Below are 11106 nucleotides of genomic sequence, written 5' to 3'. Positions count from 1 at the left end.
GTAGGCTACTGACCCAATCTTCTCAAGTATCTCAAAAGGGCCAATAAACCTAGGGCTCAACTTACCCTTCTTCCCAAATCTCAAAATTCCCTTCAGTGGTGCTATCTTTAGAAATACATGATCACCTACTCTGAATTCTAATTCCCGGTGGTGAGTATCTGCATAACACTTTTGCCGACTCTGCGCTGCACTGATCCTATCACGAATAAGTCGGACTTTATCACATGCTTGCTGAATTATCTCAGGACCCAAAACTCGCCTTTCACCAACTTCTTCCTAGAAAAGAGGAGATCTACATCTCCTACCATATAATGCTTCATAGGGTGTCATGCCAATGCTAGTCTGATAACTATTATTATAAGTAAATTCAACTAGCTGGCAAAAACTAAATCCAGCTACCTCCAAAGTCTAGCACACAAGCACGAAGCATATCTTCCAATACCTGGATGGTTCTCTTAGTCTGACCATCGGTCTGAGGGTGAAAAGTTGTGCTGAATGCTAGCTGAGTCCCTAGTGCCTTCTGCAAACTCCTTCAGAACCGTGATGTAAAACGTGGATCACGGTCCGAGACTATGGATATTGGCACTCCATGGAATCGAACAATCTCCTGTATATAAATCTCTGCTAACCTATTCATAGGGTAGCTGACCTTTATAGGCAGAAAATGCGCTATCTTCGTCAATCTATTAACTATCACCTAGATGGCATTCTGACCATGGAATGCTAGCGGCAGCCCAGTAACAAAATCTATGAATACGTGGTCCCACTTCCATTCGAGAATAAAAAGTGGTTGTAACTAACCAGCCGGCCTCTGGTGCTCAGCCTTAACTTGTTGGCACGTCAAATACTATTGCACAAACTCTGATATCTCCCTCTTCATACCACTCCACCAGAACGAATCCCGCAAATCCCTATACATTTTCATACTGCCAGGATGAACAGTGTATAGAGACCTGTGTGCCTCCTCTAGAATCGTCCTCCTGATGCTATCATCTGCAGGCACGCATAATTTGGTGCAAAATCTCAGAGCCCCATCATGAGAAATACTAAACTCCTCCCCCTGACCGTCCTGAACTCTGGCTATCACCTCCACTAACTCTGGATCATCTCTCTGAGTAGCTTTAATTTTCTCATATAACGTGCACTGTATAACCAAACTGGCCATAAGCGCTTGAGGATCATCCTCCACTAACTCTACACCAAGTCTCTCTAAGTCCATCTGAATCGGATGCTGAACTATCGTTGCTAACTGTGCTGTGTGTCTTGATTTATGGCTCAGAGCATCAGCTACCACATTTGCTTTACCTGGGTGGTAACTGATGGTGTAGTCGTAATTTTTGATGAGGTCCAACCACCTCCTCTGTCGCATGTTCAGCTCTTTCTGTTTGAAAATGTATTTTAGGCTTTTATGATTAGAAAATATCTCGCACCTCTCACCGTATAAAGGTAATGCCTCCAGATCTTCGGTGCATGTACTACCGCAGCCAACGCCAGATCGTGAGTAGGGTAGTTCTTCTCATATTCTTTCAACTGCCTGGATGCATATGCCACCACCCTACCATGCTGCATCAACACACAACCGAACCCTTTCAAGGAAGCGTCACTATAAATAACATAACCATCGCCACCCGATGGAATTGTAAGAACTGGTGCAGTGACGAGTTGCTGCTTTAATTCCTGGAAGCTCTGCTCGCACTCTTCATCCCACATAAATCTGGAATTTTTCCTAGTCAACCGCGTAAGAGGACCTGACAAGGCTAAAAACCCCTTAACAAAATGACGGTAATAACTTGCTAGTCCTAAGAAGCTCCTGACTTCCTGCACATTCTTCGGCCTGGCCCAATTCACCACTGCATCAATCTTACAAGGATCCACTGCTATACCGTCTCCTGAAATCACATGGCCCAAAAATGCCACCTTCCCTAGCCAGAATTCACACTTGCTAAACTTTGCACAAAGTTTCTCCTCCCTGAGAGTCTGCAACACCTGCCTTAAATACACCTCATACTCCTCAAAACTCCTCGAGTACACCAGTATATCATCGATGAAAACTACTACAAACTGATCTAGATACTGGTGAAATACTCTGTTCATCAAGTCCATGAACACAGCCAGGGCATTCGTCAAACCAAAAGGCATAAAGAGAAATTCATAGTGCCCGTACCTGGGCCTGAAGGCTGTCTTCATGACATCTTCCGCTTTTACTTTCACTTGATGGTACCCGGATCTAAGGTCAATCTTGGAATATACCCGTGTACCCTGGAGCTGATCAAACAAATTATCTATATGGGGTAGAGGATATTTATTCTTGATAGTAACTTTGTTTATCTCCCTGTAGTCAATGCACATCCTCATGGACCCGTCTTTCTTCTTTACGAACAACACTGGAGCTCCCCATAGCGATACACTGGGTCGTATAAACCCCTTGTTCAACAAATCCTACAACTGCTCCTTCAATTCTCCCAGTTCTGCTGGAGTCGAATGGTACAGGACTTTAGAGATCAGCGCAGTCCCTGGAGGTAAATCTATAGGGAAATCTACCTCGCGCACAGGAGGCAACCCTGGTAGCTCCTCTGGAAAAACATCTAGAAATTCTCATACCACTAGAGTGCTATCAATATTCAATTCATTTTCAGATCCTTCTTTCACAAATGCAATAAACCCCTGACCTCCATCTAGGAGTAAACTGCTTGCCTGCACGACTGATACTAACTGCGTTGGAACACACACCCGTGAACCAACGAATCTGAATTCCTGCTCTCTAGGAGGTCTGAAAATGACTTCTCTTTGAAAACAATCAATACTAGCATGATTGGCAGCCAACCAATCCATACCTAGTATTATGTCGAACCCACACATATCAAACACCATCAGATCTGCCAGTAGCACTTTCCCCTTAATTTCTATCGGATAACCCCTAAGTATCCTCTGACATTTGATCACTGACCCTGATGGCGTAGCTACCGACAGTGCTATATCTAATGACTGGGTCTCATTCTCAGATAATTTAACATAAGATGCAGAAATAAAAGAATGAGTAGCACCCGAGTCAAAGAGAACAATAACAGGATATGATGAAACAGTAAATGTACCTGTCACCACATCTGTAGCAGTCTCTGCATCTCCTGGCGTCAGAGCGTACACTCGTGCTGGGGCCACATTCCTCTGCTGACCACCACGAGGCGCTTGGTATCCTCCTCGAGTTGCCTGATGTCCTCCCTGATGGGGCCTGGGTGCTGGGATCTGGTTCTGCTGACCTAAGCAATCACGCATCACGTGACCTGGTTTCCCACAACGATAACATACACCCTTGCCTACCCGGCACTCTCCCAAATGATGTTTCCCACATGTCTGACAAATTGGGTAAGTCTGCGCACCCTGGTTCCCACGAGGTCCTGCCATATGCCTTTGATCACTCCTACCGCGACCTCTTTTCCATGGGCCCCTACTGGAGCCAGCCTGAAAACCCTGAGGCGCAGGCATCTTCCTCTGTCTCTGAGCTGCCACACCTCTCTAAATGCCACTCTCAATAATCGCAGCTCTGTCTACAACCTTTTTGAATGTCTGAGCCCTAAAACCAATCACCTTCTCAAAAAAATTCTGCCTCAACCCTTCTTCAAACTTCCTAGCCTTCTTTTCTTCATCAGGTGCTAGATGTTAAGCAAAACGCGACAACTCGACAAACTGAGCCGCGTACTGAGATACAGTTATCTGCCCCTGTACCAAGTGTAGGAACTCTGCTGTCTTCACACTCCGAACGATAGCAGGGAAATACCGCTCGAAGAACATATCCTTGAATCGATCCCACATCACTGGAACTGGAACCGAACTCTGCTCCTCTATCAGACGCACTGCTCTCCACCAGCGCTTTGCCTCCCCTGTCAGTTTAAAAGTAGCAAATGCTACCTTCTGCTCATCCGTACATGGAAGCACCGCCAACATCTCCTCGATATCCTGGACCCAATTCTCAGCTATAGTCGGGTCATCTCCTCCAACAAAGGATGGGGGCTTCATACGTGTAAACTGCTCAATCGAACAACCACGCTACCCAAAACTCCTGGCCATCTCAGCCATCACCTGTTGAGTGACACTGTACAGCACAACATCAGTATCTCCTCCTCCTATGCTGGAAGGTCCTGGCCTGTCCTCCTCAGCATTCGTGCCGCTGCTTCTTGGATCCATCCTGAAAACAAGAAACACACTTAAACACTTTATCTCCTATACAGACCTATCATGTGCCAACTTAAAATTAACTACCTTCCCTGACCTTAACTCAATATCCAGTTCTGTCACCTAGACACATGACCCGTCAATAGTTTACTATGGTTTTCCTGAAATCTTCACCCCAGGAAAAAAACAGAAACCACAAGGAAATCCTGTACCCAGACATAGAACAAACTTCGAATCCTTTTCTTATACTCTGGTATTGCTTCTTCTGCACTTTAAAGTCTACAGAACCTAGCAAACCTAGGCTCTAATACCAAACTGTAACGACCTGCTTAATAAATTAAAAATTTTTTTCCACTATAGTAATTAACATACTCTGATACCATAGTATTAACCTAAATAGCAGGAAGCAGAAATCATACAAACATATCCATAAACCATTATATACAATACAAAACTAATACCACACAATACCAGAGTACTACATATTTCCCAAAATATACATATATCACTGATTTCCCAAACTACCCTCATCTAGCTAGGGTATACAAAAATTCTCCCAAAACATACTCACTTCGCTGACAGGGCACTACTGACGCCCCTTTATTTGCGAGCCTGATCTGCTCGCCTACCTGGATCACCTGAAAAATATTTCAACACTAGGATGAGCCAACGCTCAGTAAGAAGGAATATGCTATTACTAGTGTGTGGAAAATGAGCTACTATATATCATGAAATATGTTTTCATATAAACATGAATAACTGAATACGAAAGTACCGTACAAATAATAAAATACACCACCCTTTTTTCCCTATTGCTTAATATAACAGTATTATGGTTATAATTCAAAATACTTCTAGTGTACATAAGTAGGATCCCTGTTTCTGTAAATCAATACGTAAGTAATAGTAACTGAAACTATTCCCTGTGGCTATCGGTTTCATGACATGCCCCTCATGACAAGGTTGTGCGGCCTGTAGGCTGGATTTACCCTGGCTGGCTAACCAGAAATAAATCACTGAACTACGTCAGTCGACCTGCCCACCTCAATCCATATCTGGATGGGGAGCCTAACCTCTTCAAGGGCCTAGGTGGTCGACCTTACCACGTATTATCTGAATAGGTGGTTGCGCTAAATAAGTAACATAGTATCTATAACAACGGTACCGTGCTCTGTAACTGCAAGTCCAACAAGGTCTGATATCATATAATATATTTCTATACATATTTATCTAATTTACCATGATTCTAAAGTAATCATAATAACCATGATGCTGCAAAACGTACTGAAATCTGAATAATCATAACATGGAACTGCATATTCGTAATACTAGAATTTGTATAATCATGGTATTGAGATTTGTATAATCATGATACTAAAATCCGTAAAATCATGGTACTGAAGTTCACATAATCATAGTACTTAAATCCGTAAAATCATGGTACTGAAATTCATAAAAAATCATGAAACTACAATTCGTAAAACATATCCCTGTACTATATACATATTCATAAGCCACACCATACTTTAATACATAATTTTCGTAAATAAATAAACTGCATCATATTTAGAAATTTCCTAACATAACATATTTCCCTTACCTTAACTTTGAAAAACCCCTATAGAAACTAACCCCAGCAGGGCCTCGTACACAACACCCTAAAAATAATATTTTCCAGAACTAAACATTAGTAATTTTCTGCCTACTTCATTTCCTATAACTGCCAGGAAGTCAAAAACTGGATAAAAGTCCTTACCCTGAATTTGGGACGAAATCCAACTTTGTTTTCCTGACGATCCGCTCCGACAGTCTTGCAGAGAACTCCGCCAGGAGCGTTGTGGTAGCTTCGGATCGTCGATCCGGCGACTGGTGGGGCCGGAAACGAAGATAGAAGGGAGAGAGAGAGTCGTAGGAGAGAGAGAGGAGAGAGAAAGCGGCGAGAGAAATGAGAAATATCCCGGTTTTCCTCTTTATATATTGCCAAATTCGTTGACGAGACACGTCACCTCATCGACGAGTCTTTCATAAAATTCGCCGACGAAACCCTGTATTGGTCGACGAAATTTAGAGCAGCCGGAAACCTCTCTCGGTATTTTCTCATCGACGAAGCCCTGTGTTCGTCGACGAAATTCTGAAGACCTTTGTCGATGAAACCCTGTGTTCGTCAACAAAGCTTGGCAAATTTCTGAAATTATGATTATTTAATATTATCTCCAAAATGCAATGTCGTCGAAGTCTACGGCCTCCTTCTGTTTCTGTATCTATTTTCTCTCCCTCTTAATTATTAAAAATGCTATTATTCGGGTCACCACACCTACAACAAAAGAGCTAAACTACAACTTGTTTAGCTCATCTCATACACAAACATGTGCTCAGATACATCTTACCATTTAAATTTTGCAATGACTGTTTCTCAAAATAACCCTAAATGAGGTTGCATTTCTTATATCACATCATTTCTTATAACACTAAATGGGCGATTTTCCAAAATTATGGACATAGTTTCCTCTTTTGAGCTTGATTTCCAACAAGTAATAGTTATTTGTAGTTCCAAGAACATTACTCATCTCATTTGGTGCTTATACAGTATATACTTCCACATCAATTATCTCATATTTTGAAAAAAATTTTAACTAATTTCGGCAGCATGCCGATTGTAAAGTGAACGTTTCTAAAAAAAATTTACTTGAAAAGGAGTTTATATATAAGAGCATGCGAGAACCTAGATTCACTACTAGCATGCAATACACAAATATGCATCAGCCATGCAGAAGACATATTCACAACTAGTATGGCAACTCAATTCAGTATTTCACAAGAGATACAATATAACTTTAATAAGAGTAGAAAGTCTTAACACAACACTTATATGGTAAACAATACACTAATAAGAAAGGAATATACATTCAAATGGTGAAATAAACTCAAATTACAAACAATCAAATATATCAAGCCAACAATATTCACATTTTTCTTGAAATACAACAAAAAGTATATGTAAAAACAAAAAATTCTGAAGTTATAAAGAAGAAACAAACAATTGAGAATATGCTATTTTAAGGCATACTTAATAGGCATATGGAGTTATTAAGTATGTTAAATTGCATGATCAAAACCTAAATATATACAAGTTTGCAAGTATATGATGACTATTGGATTTGGATACATCCAACTAAAATTTCTGTTTATAACCAGTTTATTCTTACCCAAGTGTGCTTAGTTTTTCCAGCTACCAGCCAACAACTCTAATCATTATTACAAACACACAAACTTGCACATGGACCTCTAAATGCATTCCAGTACATTCTTGCTCATAGAACTTAGTCCCTCAAACAAAATTCAATCACAATAGAGTGAAGGAACAATGGTTCAAATAATTGTGTCCAGTAATACACACACACACACACATACACACACACACAGATAGATATATATATATATATATATATATATATATATCATAATTAAGCAGGCTTTATAATAACCCCTTAATAGAAAATCATGTTCATTTTCATATGTTATGCTTTAATTGTGTTACAGTTTTAATAGAAATAATTGTAGGCAAAATCATCGATTAAAAAGAAAAGCATATATGAAGAGAAAAAAAGATTGTAAGAACTTTTATCAAAATAAGAAAAAAAAAATGGTGTCATTCAAATATCATGTAGATCCAATAAAACACCCTTGCCAAATCAATACAACAATTGGAATAGCAAAAGTAACAATGCAAACTGCCAATCCCACAAAATAGCAGCAAAAACAAGCCCAAAACACTTGCAAAATAGTAACAAGAGAAATTCAGATATGTCATTCTTAATTCAAACCAAACGAACAGAAAAAAATACCAAACAACACTATATACCTGACTTCGTCTCATACCCTCACTCTTCCTTCCTCCTGTTTGACTTTTGTTGTTTTTTAAAAAATAAAAAGGACATATTTATGGCATTTTTTGTGCATACGTATCTAAAAGATTTTTTATGATAAAAAAATATTGATAAGAAACTAGTGTGAACATGTGTGTCACGCTACAAAAATAAATGAATATTTTAAAATTTAATTTAGTTGAAGAATGAAATAGTTCATAAATATTTAGGTGAAACAATTTGGTTTGGTGTAAAGAAAACAAAACAAACTTTGAATCTAAAGTGTGCCCCATCTCAACTGTTATTATTAGAATTATTATTAGTAATGAATGACAACCATGATGAAGGATGACAATGAATAACAAAAGGTTTTAAAAATAACTTCTAAATCATATATTCTATCCTAAACACTACTATTATGGCTGGTTGTCTGACATTTTTTTAACAAAAAAAAAAAAAAAAGGCTCCAAAATGTAATCTAAGAAGTAAAAAATAAAATAAAAATTACAACTGAAAAGTAATGTAGATCCTACAGTTCTAGATGTGCCTTCCAAGAGGTTGTCTTCTTCAAACCCAAGTGAAAAAAAAATTGCAACAAATCTTAAACCCATGAAACATTTCCAGAAAATAAACCAACCGCAAAGAGGAATACATTTTTTTTTAGGGGAAAAAAAACTCTTGAACCAACACAAACACATAATATACATCAAAAACTTAAAAAAAAAAAAAAAAAAAAAAACACAAAAACAAATTCTTCAAATCCCAATTCAAAGAACGCTATTCAAGCCAAGGTATTTCAAAAGTAAACATATCTTGAAGGCTTATGACGGTTGATCTCCTTGGCGAAGGCGATGGGGACGAATCTAGAGCATTAGTGGCGGCGATGAAGAGAGATGGAGAGAGAGCGATAGAGAGAGAGAGAGAGAGAGAGAGAGAGAGAGAGAGAGAGAGATGGAGGGAAAGGAGGAGGATTGGGGGAACTCGCGTGCGTTTTTCAATGTGAGACTATTAGTGACAAATTTTTAAAACCGTCACTAATAGTGTTTAATAAGTTATTTTCATATTTTGTAAATAAAAAACTAGTAGTGACGGTTTCCAAATTTGTCACTAATAACCAATTAATAGTGATGAATCTTCAAATTTGTCACTAATATTGTGAAATTATTATTTTTAAATAAAAGAAGTATTAGTGACGGTTTCCAAATCTATCACTAATAAGAGGCTAATAGTGATGAACCTACAAATTCGTCACTAATATTGTGAAATAAATTTTTTTATTTTTTACAAATTCGTCACTAATATTGTGAAATAAATTTTTTTATTTTTTATTTTAAATAAAAGAAGTATTTTTTATGATGGTTTATTTCCCTACCCAATCCGGGACTAAAGAAGCCTGTTGTTCGCCTAGCACAAAGTGGCATGCACTCCCGTTCCCAATCCGTCAATAATAAGTTTGCCCCGATGTTAATAGTACCAAATTTTCAAATTCCCCGTCACTGGATATTCGTTCGTTCGACCCGCTTCTTTTCTGGTGGTGCGTGCGTGGTCCTAGCCCTGCGTCGTGTTTACGTTTAAAAAAGAAAAAAGTATTAGTGACGATTCCCAAATCCGTCGCTAAGATGGGGGCTAATAGTGGACGAATCTTCAAAATTGCGTCACGAATATTGTGGGAAATTTTTTTCTTTTAAGGGGGGGCGGGGAAAAAAGAACTATTAGTGATGGTTCCCAAATCAGTCACTAATAAGAGGGTAATAGGGACGAATTTGAAAATTTGTCACTAATATTGTGAAATAATTTTTTTTTTTAAATAAAAGACGTATTAGTGATGGTTTCCAAATCCGTCACTAATCAGAGGCTAATAGTGACGAATTTTCAAATTCATTACTAGTATTGTGAAATAAAGTTTTTTTTATTTATTTTTAAATAAAAGAAGTATTAGTGATGGTTTCCAAATCCGTCATTAATAAGAGGGTAATAGTGACGAATTTGAGGATTCGTCACTAATATTGTGAAATAATTTTTTTTAAATAAAAAAAGTATTAGTGACGATTCCCAAATCTGTCACTAATAAATCGTCACTAATAAGGGCTAATCTTCAAATTCATCACTAATATTGTGAAATAAATTTTTTTTTCTTTTTTTTAAATAAAAGAAGTATTAGTGACGGTTCTCAAATCCTTCACTAATAAGGGCTAATAGTAACAAATCTTCAAATTTGTCACTAATATTGTGAAATAATTTTTTTAAATAATAGTAGTGATGGTTATTTAATTGTCACTAATAATAGTATTTTAGTGACATATTTAATTCACCACTAATACCGCAGTAATCGTTGCTAATATTTTTTCGGGATAATTTTTGCGCAAAACATATTTTCCAGCGATATTTTTCGATTTTTAGTGACGAAACTATTAGTGATGGTGCCAAATCTGTCACTAATAATTTCATCACTAAAAATCAGCTTTTTTGTAGTGCGTGCAGTAGATGTACACGCAGGAGTGTTACAATAAGAGAGCTAATATGACATACATATAGGAAAATACAAGAGGTGCACAAAGTGAGGTTCCTGTACACAATCAGGTGGGGGTACATCAGCATACAAAAATAAATGAAAAATACAGAAAACTAAAAGGAAAACAAAAAATGCCAACCTCTCCAATCCTCGAAGGCCACCTGGCAGCATCTCCCAAAGCCCTCGATTCTCCAGCTATCACCTGGACCTCCTACTTTCACCTCCACATAGAAAGGAGAGTGAGTACAGTTAGTTAGCAATAGAAATTCAAAAAATAAAGTAAATCAAAAATGAAATCACATGTGTAGAAAAGGAAAATTGGTTAGAATGAAATATTCCCTGCCAGCGTAAGGAATTCAGTTAGAGGGGAATTTTGTTAAGGGAATTGGCGTCAAAAAGCACCCTCGAACTCCCTATAAATAAGGAGTCTCGCTGTAGCAAAGACACACAGGAAAAAGTGTAGAGACCCAAAAAATTTAATATATGAAAGTAATAAAAGAAAAGAAATGTAAGAGAAGGAAAAAGGAAAAAGGAAAAAGGGGCATCAACAGGGATTCA

The 11106-nt window shown here is 38.1% G+C and overlaps 1 long non-coding RNA gene across 1 annotated transcript; it reads right to left on the bottom strand.

Annotated features, from left to right (window-relative positions):
* Positions 1–4775: 4775 nt before the first annotated feature.
* On the bottom strand, positions 4776–10767 carry LOC131163984 (uncharacterized). The gene is made up of 3 exons (XR_009139193.1): positions 10688–10767; positions 10566–10602; positions 4776–4808 (listed from the first exon to the last, which is right to left on the bottom strand). It is a non-coding gene; the product is annotated as an uncharacterized LOC131163984 (long non-coding RNA).
* Positions 10768–11106: the final 339 nt, after the last annotated feature.

Source organism: Malania oleifera, chromosome 1 (assembly GCF_029873635.1).
Source record: "Malania oleifera isolate guangnan ecotype guangnan chromosome 1, ASM2987363v1, whole genome shotgun sequence".
Lineage (NCBI taxonomy): Eukaryota > Viridiplantae > Streptophyta > Magnoliopsida > Santalales > Ximeniaceae > Malania > Malania oleifera.
Note: the sequence above shows the minus strand (reverse complement) of the source record. Positions and strands in the feature narration are given on the sequence as shown.